Here is a 10,829-nt window from a genome sequence, read left to right on the forward strand (position 1 = left end):
GTGTATACAGAGTTAGTGTTTAATGGTGTATACAGGGTACATGTTTATGGTGTATACAGGGTTAGTGTTTAATTGTGTATACAGGGTACATGTTTAATGGTGTATATAGGGTAAGTGTTTAATGGTGTATACAGGGTTAGTGTTTAATGCTGTACACAGGGTACATGTTAATGGTGTATACAGGGTTAGTGCTTAATGGTGTATACAGGGTACATGTTAATGGTGTATACAGGGTATATGTTATCAGTGTATACAGGGTTGGTTTTTAATGGTGTATACAGGGTTAGTGTTTAATGGTTTATACAGGTTACAGGTTTATGGTGTATACAGGGTTAGTGTTTAATGGTGTATACAGGGTACATGTTAATGGTGTAACCAGGGTGCAGGTTTATGGTGTATACAGGGTTAGTGTTTAATGGTGTATACAGGGTACATGTTAATGGTGTATACAGGGTTTGTGTTTAATGGTGTATACAGGGTTAGTATTTAATGGTGTATACAGGGTACATGTTTATGGTGTATACAGGGTTAGTGTTTAATGGTGTATACAGGGTTAGTGTTTAATGGTGTATACATTGTATATGTTTATGGTGTATACAGGGTACATGTTTATGGTGTATACAGTGTTAGTGTTTAATTGTGTATACAGGGTACATGTTTATGGTGTATACAGGGTTATTGTTTAATGGTGTATACAGGGTTAGTGTTTAATGGTGTATACATTGTACATGTTTACGGTGTATACAGGGTACATGTTTATGGTGTTGTGATGTCACGAGAGGCTGTGTCCTGGAGGGACGTTACATCCCCCTGAGATGGCTGCAAACCCAGACAGCTATGGCTCCATCTGCTGGTATGGTCGGGAACTCCAACCCTCTATGGCCAATCTTCCCACGCAGCTGAAACCAATCAGGAGCTGATGAGCTGAAGGTTTGTTGAAGGGTGGGGGTGAAGAGACACGGTCTCCAGGCTGGGCTCTCTGGAGGACAAGAGTGCTGCACGTCCACTTCCATGAGGAATATAAGGATTTGGAGATACTTACCTTTGGGAAATACTCACCTTTGGGATATATGCACCTGTGGAAATACGTGTGGGACATTTGGAAGGACGTTTTGCTGGGTTGGCCACTAGCTGCAACGTGGAATACAGTAAGACTGGGGAAAAGTTATTTGAGCGAGGGAGAGTTATGATTTTGGATGTGGAAGGGACATCCCTGTACTGTTAACCCTGAAAGAGCCACCAGAGTACAGAATTGTGTTATACTTTCGTTAGTTTCCCAAGACCTTTAATAAAATCCTTGTTTTGGTTGAACCTGGTCTCCTTGCACTACTTGAGCAATCCCGCTGAAAGCTGTGTAGCCTCTCGTGACATCACAGATGGTGGAGAACACAGGCACGCTCAAGCGTTAATAGTGCATGTCAGAGGAGGATACCGAAGGTTTGATCACCCAGTTTTCCAAGTTGGCCGTAGGCTCCCCGCCGACTGAAATGGAGGACATATTGAAAGCCCTTGTTGCTGGCCAGCAAGCCCAGATGCAAGCAAACGTGGCTCTCTTGGAGGAGCAAAAGAAAGCCAACCTTCTGAAGGCAGAGGAATTGCAGTTGCAGAGACAGAGGGTGGTCCAAAATACCCGCCCAATAAAGGCAAGTGACTTTATATCTAAGATGGGAGCTACCGATGACATTGAGGCATACCTGCATGCATTTGAGGCCACGGCCACTAGGGAAGCCTGGCCCAAGCAACAGTGGGTTGGTCTGTTAGCCCCCTTTCTAACCGGGGAAGCGCTGAATGCTGTCCGGGACCTGGGCCCTGACCAGGTTACTGACTATGATGCCCTGAAGTCTGAGATCCTCAGCAGATATGGACTCACAAAGTTTGGTATGGCCCAGCGCTTTCACAGTTGGACCTTCCAACCAGACCAACCTCCTCGGGCGCAGATGCATGAACTTGTCCGAATCGCAAGGAAATGGCTGGATCCGCAGAGGAATACAGCAGCGGCGGTGGTGGAGGCCGTTGTGGTGGAGCGTTACCTACGCGCCCCTGCCTTATGAGGCAAAACGGTTCATCAGTCAACAGGCCTTGACCACGGCTGATCTGACCGTGGAAGCTGTGGAAAAGTACCAGGCCACAGCGGAGATGCTGAATGCTTCCCGAAAAGACCCCAGGAGTGCGGCCCCACCACAAAGGGGAAGAACCCGTCCAAAGGACCCCAAGGTCTCGAACCCAGCCACGTCAGGACTTATCCCGGCTCCAGGGGGAGCCAGAAACCAGGCGGGTCCAAGAAGAGTACACCAGGAGGGGGAAACTCGACAGTGTTACCGGTGTGGGGAGATGGGACATATCTCCTGGCGGTGTGGGAAACCAGCCGATAAACCTATGCCCACTGCGGAGTCCTCCAGCGCAGCACCCACACACCGTTTTGCCTCGCTCTTGGGAGTCGTAGATGGCGGCCCAGATCGACCCCCCACCTGCCCGGTAACTGTGAATCACCATGATGTGGAGGCCTTACTGGATTCTGGTAGCCGGGCCACCCTGGTGCGTAAGGATTTGGTGGGCCCAACGTGTCTGACCCCGGGGAAAGTCCTCCCAGTTTCCTGTGTCCATGGGGACACCAGAGAATACCCCATTACTGAACTTACAATGACCAGCACACGGGGAACCATACACACGACGGCGGGGGTGGTTGATTCCCTCCCGTCCCTGTCCTAATTGGACGAGACTGCCCAGCCTTTTACCCACTCTGGAGAGAGTCTCAGGAGAGGATAACCCGAGTACCTCGGAAACGGAGAGGCAAGACTCATCCTGGGAAGGCTCCGGTGCAATCCTCCGAGTTACTCACTCCCGCCCTGGCTCTGATAGGGATGGCAGGTGCCCAGACCGACACAGAGACGGAGCTACAGAATCTGGACAAAGAACTGTCTGGTCTGAAGGGGACCGCTGAGAGGTATCGTTTGTTAAAGCAACAGTTAGACATGAAGACAGAAGAGTTAGATATCCTCCAGGCTAAACTCCAACAGAGCTCCTTCCCTAAGCAACAGGAGGAGCTGGAGAGGCTGCGCAGGACCATCGAGGAGTGTGAGGAGACCCTGCGCAGGAGTAAGGAGGTCCAGAAGAAGGCAGAGAGAAGTACAAGGTGTTGGAGAACAAGATGAAGAATGCGGAGGCAGAGAGAGAGAAGGAACTGAAAGCTGCTCAACAGAAGCTAAACTCTGCTAAAACCAAGGCTGATGCGTTCAGTAAGAAACTCAAGGAGAGACAACAGGAGGCTGAGTCCCTGGTCCTAGAGTTGGAGGAGTTGAAGAGAGAGCAGTCTGGCAAGCACCACGGCAATGCGGACGCCCTCTCCCGGCGTGATGCCTTCTTCGCTGCCTTTACCCCGACGAGGACGTCGGTCCCGAGGAGGGGGATGTGTGATGTCACGAGAGGCTGTGTCCTGGAGGGACGTTACATCCCCCTGAGATGGCTGCAAACCCAGACAGCTATGGCTCCATCTGCTGGTATGGTCGGGAACTCCAACCCTCTATGGCCAATCTTCCCACGCAGCTGAAACCAATCAGGAGCTGATGAGCTGAAGGTTTGTTGAAGGGTGGGGGTGAAGAGACACGGTCTCCAGGCTGGGCTCTCTGGAGGACAAGAGTGCTGCACGTCCACTTCCATGAGGAATATAAGGATTTGGAGATACTTACCTTTGGGAAATACTCACCTTTGGGATATATGCACCTGTGGAAATACGTGTGGGACATTTGGAAGGACGTTTTGCTGGGTTGGCCACTAGCTGCAACGTGGAATACAGTAAGACTGGGGAAAAGTTATTTGAGCGAGGGAGAGTTATGATTTTGGATGTGGAAGAGACATCCCTGTACTGTTAACCCTGAAAGAGCCACCAGAGTACAGAATTGTGTTATACTTTCGTTAGTTTCCCAAGACCTTTAATAAAATCCTTGTTTTGGTTGAACCTGGTCTCCTTGCACTACTTGAGCAATCCCGCTGAAAGCTGTGTAGCCTCTCGTGACATCACAGTGTATACAGTGTTAGTGTTTAATTGCATATACAGGGTACGTGTTAATGATGTTTACAGGGTACATGTTTATGGTGTATACATGGTACGTGTTAATGATGTTTACAGGGTACATGTTTATGGTGTATACAGGGGACATGTGTATGGTGTATATAGGGTATGTTTTAATGGTATATACAGGGTTAGTGTTTATTGTGTATACAGGGTACATGTTTATGGTGTATACAGGGTACGTGGTTATGGTGTATACAGGGTAAATGTTTATGGTGTGTACAGGGTACGTGTTAATGGTGTATACAGGGTACGTGTTAATGATGTTTACAGGATAGATGTTTATTGTGTATACAGAGGTCATGTTTTAAAGGTATATACAGGGTATGTGTTTAATGCTGTATACAGGGCACATGTTTTTTAGTGTTTACAGGGTACGTGTTCATGGTGTATACAGGGTTAGTGTTTAATGGTGTATACAGGGTTAGTGTTGAACAGTGTATACAGGGTACCTGTTCATGGTGAATACAGGGTTAGTGTTTAATGGTGTATACAGGGTTAGTGTTTAATGGTGTATATAGTGTCCGTTTTTAATGGTGTATATAGGGTACGTGTTTAATGGTGTATATAGGGTACGTGTTTAATGGTGTAGACAGGGTACATGTTTATGGTGTATACAGGGTACATGTTTATGGTTTATATCAGGTACATGTTTATGGTGTATACAGGGTACATGTTTATGGTGTATACAGGGTACATGTTTATGGTGTATACAGGGTACATGTTTATGGTGTATACAGGGTACGTGTTTATGGTGTATACAGGGTACGTGTTTATGGTGTATACAGGGTTAGTGTTTATGGTGTATACAGGGTACGTGTTAATGATGTTTACAGGGTACATGTTTATGGTGTATACATGGTACGTGTTAATTATGTTTACAGGGTACATGTTTATGGTGTATACAGGGGATATGTGTATGGTGTATATAGGGTATGTTTTAATGGTATATACAGGGTTAGTGTTTATTGTGTATACAGGGTACATGTTTATGGTGTATACACGGTACGTGGTTATGGTGTATACAGGGTAAATGTTTATGGTGTGTACAGGGTACGTGTTAATGGTGTATACAGGGTACGTGTTAATGATGTTTACAGGATAGATGTTTATGGTGTATACAGAGGTCATGTTTTAAAGGTCTATACAGGGTATGTGTTTAATGCTGTATACAGGGCACATGTTTTTTAGTGTTTACAGGGTACATGTTCATGGTGTATACAGGGTTAGTGTTTAATGGTGTATACAGGGTTAGTGTTGAACAGTGTATACAGGGTACCTGTTCATGGTGAATACAGGGTTAGTGTTTAATGGTGTATACAGGGGACGTGTTTAATGGTGTATATAGTGTCTGTTTTTAATGGTGTATATAGGGTACGTGTTTAATGGTGTATATAGGGTACGTGTTTAATGGTGGAGACAGGGTACATGTTTATGGTGTATACAGGGTACATGTTTATGGTGTATATAGGGTACATGTTTATGGTGTATACAGGGTACATGTTTATGGTGTATACAGGGTACATGTTTATGGTGTATACAGGGTACATGTTTATGGTGTATACAGGGTACATGTTTATGGTGTATACAGGGTACGTGTTTATGGTGTATACAGGGTACATGTTTATGGTGTATACAGGGTTAGTGTTTATGGTGTATACAGGGTACATGTTTATGGTGTATACAGGGTACATGTTTATGGTGTATACAGGGTTAGTGTTTATGGTGTATACAGGGTACGTGTTTATGGTGTATACAGGGTTAGTGTGATCATAAAGTGCGGTTCCATTACATTCCACTCTGTCACTCTCCGCAGTAATTGAGTCTTGGAGCATGTTGACAAGTTCACCAGGATATAATAATTACAGTAAGTCATCAGTCATCTGCTCTGAAGTCAGAGTCTTGATGACTGCCGTACTCTTCTGTGCTTTAGGAGGAAAAATCAGTCATGTTAAAAAACACGCTTTCTAAGTAATTAACTGACAGGCGGTAATATGATGGTGGAGGAGAAGCTGTGTTAAGAGCGACAGAGCTGGTGGTATTTCCACTGGTCTTGATGGACAGAGCTGGTGGTATTTCCACTCGTCTTGATGGACAGAGCTGGTGGTATTTCCACTCGTCTTGATGGACAGAGCTGGTGGTATTTCCACTCGTCTTGATGGACAGAGCTGGTGGTATTTCCACTGGTCTTGATGGACAGAGCTGGTGGTATTTCCACTGGTCTTGATGGACAGAGCTGGTGGTATTTCCACTGGTCTTGATGGACAGAGCTGGTGGTATTTCCACTCGTCTTGATGGACAGAGCTGGTGGTATTTCCACTGGTCTTGATGGACAGAGCTGGTGGTATTTCCACTGCGTCTTGATGGACAGAGCTGGTGGTATTTCCACTGGTCTTGATGGACAGAGCTGGTGGTATTTCCACTGGTCTTGATGGACAGAGCTGGTGGTATTTCCACTCGTCTTGATGGACAGAGCTGGTGGTATTTCCACTCGTCTTGATGGACAGAGCTGGTGGTATTTCCACTGGTCTTGATGGACAGAGCTGGTGGTATTTCCACTCGTCTTGATGGACAGAGCTGGTGGTATTTCCACTGGTCTTGATGGACAGAGCTGGTGGTATTTCCACTGGTCTTGATGGACAGAGCTGGTGGTATTTCCACTGGTCTTGATGGACAGAGCTGGTGGTATTTCCACTCGTCTTGATGGACAGAGCTGGTGGTATTTCCACTCGTCTTGATGGACAGAGCTGGTGGTATTTCCACTCGTCTTGATGGGCAGAGCTGGTGGTATTTCCACTCGTCTTGATGGACAGAGCTGGTGGTATTTCCACTCGTCTTGATGGACAGAGCTGGTGGTATTTCCACTGGTCTTGATGGACAGAGCTGGTGGTATTTCCACTGGTCTTGATGGACAGAGCTGGTGGTATTTCCACTGGTCTTGATGGACAGAGCTGGTGGTATTTCCACTCGTCTTGATGGACAGAGCTGGTGGTATTTCCACTGGTCTTGATGGACAGAGCTGGTGGTATTTCCACTCGTCTTGATGGACAGAGCTGGTGGTATTTCCACTCGTCTTGATGGGCAGAGCTGGTGGTATTTCCACTCGTCTTGATGGACAGAGCTGGTGGTATTTCCACTCGTCTTGATGGACAGAGCTGGTGGTATTTCCACTGGTCTTGATGGACAGAGCTGGTGGTATTTCCACTCGTCTTGATGGACAGAGCTGGTGGTATTTCCACTGGTCTTGATGGACAGAGCTGGTGGTATTTCCACTGGTCTTGATGGACAGAGCTGGTGGTATTTCCACTCGTCTTGATGGACAGAGCTGGTGGTATTTCCACTGGTCTTGATGGACAGAGCTGGTGGTATTTCCACTGGTCTTGATGGACAGAGCTGGTGGTATTTCCACTGGTCTTGATGGACAGAGCTGGTGGTATTTCCACTGGTCTTGATGGACAGAGCTGGTGGTATTTCCACTCGTCTTGATGGACAGAGCTGGTGGTATTTCCACTGGTCTTGATGGACAGAGCTGGTGGTATTTCCACTGGTCTTGATGGACAGAGCTGGTGGTATTTCCACTCGTCTTGATGGACAGAGCTGGTGGTATTTCCACTCGTCTTGATGGACAGAGCTGGTGGTATTTCCACTCGTCTTGATGGATAGAGCTGGTGGTATTTCCACTCGTCTTGATGGACAGAGCTGGTGGTATTTCCACTGGTCTTGATGGACAGAGCTGGTGGTATTTCCACTGGTCTTGATGGACAGAGCTGGTGGTATTTCCACTCGTCTTGATTGACAGAGCTGGTGTTATTTCCACTCGTCTTGATGGACAGAGCTGGTGTTATTTCCACTGGTCTTGATGGACAGAGCTGGTGGTATTTCCACTGGTCTTGATGGACAGAGCTGGTGGTATTTCCACTGGTCTTGATGGACAGAGCTGGTGGTATTTCCACTCGTCTTGATGGACAGAGCTGGTGGTATTTCCACTCGTCTTGATGGACAGAGCTGGTGGTATTTCCACTCGTCTTGATGGACAGAGCTGGTGGTATTTCCACTCGTCTTGATGGACAGAGCTGGTGGTATTTCCACTGGTCTTGATGGACAGAGCTGGTGGTATTTCCACTCGTCTTGATGGACAGAGCTGGTGGTATTTCCACTGGTCTTGATGGACAGAGCTGGTGGTATTTCCACTGGTCTTGATGGACAGAGCTGGTGGTATTTCCACTCGTCTTGATGGACAGAGCTGGTGGTATTTCCACTCGTCTTGATGGGCAGAGCTGGTGGTATTTCCACTCGTCTTGATGGACAGAGCTGGTGTTATTTCCACTCGTCTTGATGGACAGAGCCGGTGGTATTTCCACTGGTCTTGATGGACAGAGCTGGTGGTATTTCCACTCGTCTTGATGGACAGAGCTGGTGGTATTTCCACTGGTCTTGATGGACAGAGCTGGTGTTATTTCCACTCGTCTTGATGGACAGAGCTGGTGGTATTTCCACTCGTCTTGATGGACAGAGCTGGTGGTATTTCCACTGGTCTTGATGGACAGAGCTGGTGGTATTTCCACTGGTCTTGATGGACAGAGCTGGTGGTATTTCCACTCGTCTTGATGGACAGAGCTGGTGGTATTTCCACTCGTCTTGATGGACAGAGCTGGTGGTATTTCCACTCGTCTTGATGGACAGAGCTGGTGGTATTTCCACTCGTCTTGATGGACAGAGCTGGTGGTATTTCCACTGGTCTTGATGGACAGAGCTGGTGGTATTTCCACTCGTCTTGATGGACAGAGCTGGTGGTATTTCCACTCGTCTTGATTGACAGAGCTGGTGTTATTTCCACTGGTCTTGATGGACAGAGCTGGTGGTATTTCCACTGGTCTTGATGGACAGAGCTGGTGGTATTTCCACTGGTCTTGATGGACAGAGCTGGTGGTATTTCCACTGGTCTTGATGGACAGAGCTGGTGGTATTTCCACTCGTCTTGATGGACAGAGCTGGTGATATTTCCACTGGTCTTGATGGACAGAGCTGGTGGTATTTCCACTCGTCTTGATGGACAGAGCTGGTGGTATTTCCACTCGTCTTGAAGGACAGAGCTGGTGGTATTTCCACTCGTCTTGATGGACAGAGCTGGTGGTATTTCCACTGGTCTTGATGGACAGAGCTGGTGGTATTTCCACTCGTCTTGATGGACAGAGCTGGTGGTATTTCCACTGCGTCTTGATGGGCAGAGCTGGTGGTATTTCCACTCGTCTTGATGGACAGAGCTGGTGGTATTTCCACTCGTCTTGATGGACAGAGCTGGTGGTATTTCCACTGGTCTTGATGGACAGAGCTGGTGGTATTTCCACTCGTTTTGATGGACAGAGCTGGTGGTATTTCCACTGGTCTTGATGGACAGAGCTGGTGGTATTTCCACTGGTCTTGATGGACAGAGCTGGTGGTATTTCCACTCGTCTTGATGGACAGAGCTGGTGGTATTTCCACTCGTCTTGATGGGCAGAGCTGGTGGTATTTCCACTCGTCTTGATGGACAGAGCTGGTGGTATTTCCACTCGTCTTGATGGACAGAGCCGGTGGTATTTCCACTGGTCTTGATGGACAGAGCTGGTGGTATTTCCACTGGTCTTGATGGACAGAGCTGGTGGTATTTCCACTGGTCTTGATGGACAGAGCTGGTGGTATTTCCACTCGTCTTGATGGACAGAGCTGGTGGTATTTCCACTCGTCTTGATGGACAGAGCTGGTGGTATTTCCACTGGTCTTGATGGACAGAGCTGGTGGTATTTCCACTGGTCTTGATGGACAGAGCTGGTGGTATTTCCACTCGTCTTGATGGACAGAGCTGGTGGTATTTCCACTCGTCTTGATGGACAGAGCTGGTGGTATTTCCACTGGTCTTGATGGACAGAGCTGGTGGTATTTCCACTGGTCTTGATGGACAGAGCTGGTGGTATTTCCACTCGTCTTGATGGACAGAGCTGGTGGTATTTCCACTCGTCTTGATGGACAGAGCTGGTGGTATTTCCACTCGTCTTGATGGACAGAGCTGGTGGTATTTCCACTGGTCTTGATGGAAACCCATCCACTCTCTTTACCTAAACCAGCCTTCCCTTTTTAGAGACTAGAGACAGATCCCTCATTATAATGGACAGACGTGCCCCCACAAGCTCAGAGGCTCCTGTGTCTGCTCTGGTATTTTGGTTGGTGTGGGTGCACATAGAAATAGAATGACTTGAACAGACATCCCCCCTCCATTCAAGTCAATGTTCTGTGATGGAGCTTTTTTTTCCCCATTCTAGTTATTCTGTTTCTATGGTGGTATATGTGCTGTTAGCCATAACATGTGACGCCCCTCTGCTCTGATTCCTCTTTTTAATTAGGCTTGATTAGGCACAAAGCACACGTGACTCACCACAATCTGCTACCCTGTGTGTGAGTCACTGGCGAAATGGCAGAGGTTTCTCATGGCAACAGGGATAACAGGATGCAGTCGTCCCCTCAACAACCCTTTGTTTTTTTTTCACATCAACATTCGACATTCAACATCAAGACCCAAACCTTGGAGTCAGTCAGTGGTTGTAGGAGTTTAGGGAACAATGTTGGCTCGCGTCACCTCGTTTCACACACTAACTGTTGTCTTTGTGAAACATTTTTATTTATTAACACCACAGGCAGTCTCCACTGCCTCATGGAAGAAAAATGCAACCCACTTTACATCTCATTACTTCCCATCAAAAACCGCCAACGTTACTGGATTATT

This window comes from Coregonus clupeaformis, chromosome 11 (assembly GCF_020615455.1).
Source record: "Coregonus clupeaformis isolate EN_2021a chromosome 11, ASM2061545v1, whole genome shotgun sequence".
In the NCBI taxonomy this organism is placed as follows: Eukaryota; Metazoa; Chordata; class Actinopteri; order Salmoniformes; family Salmonidae; genus Coregonus; species Coregonus clupeaformis.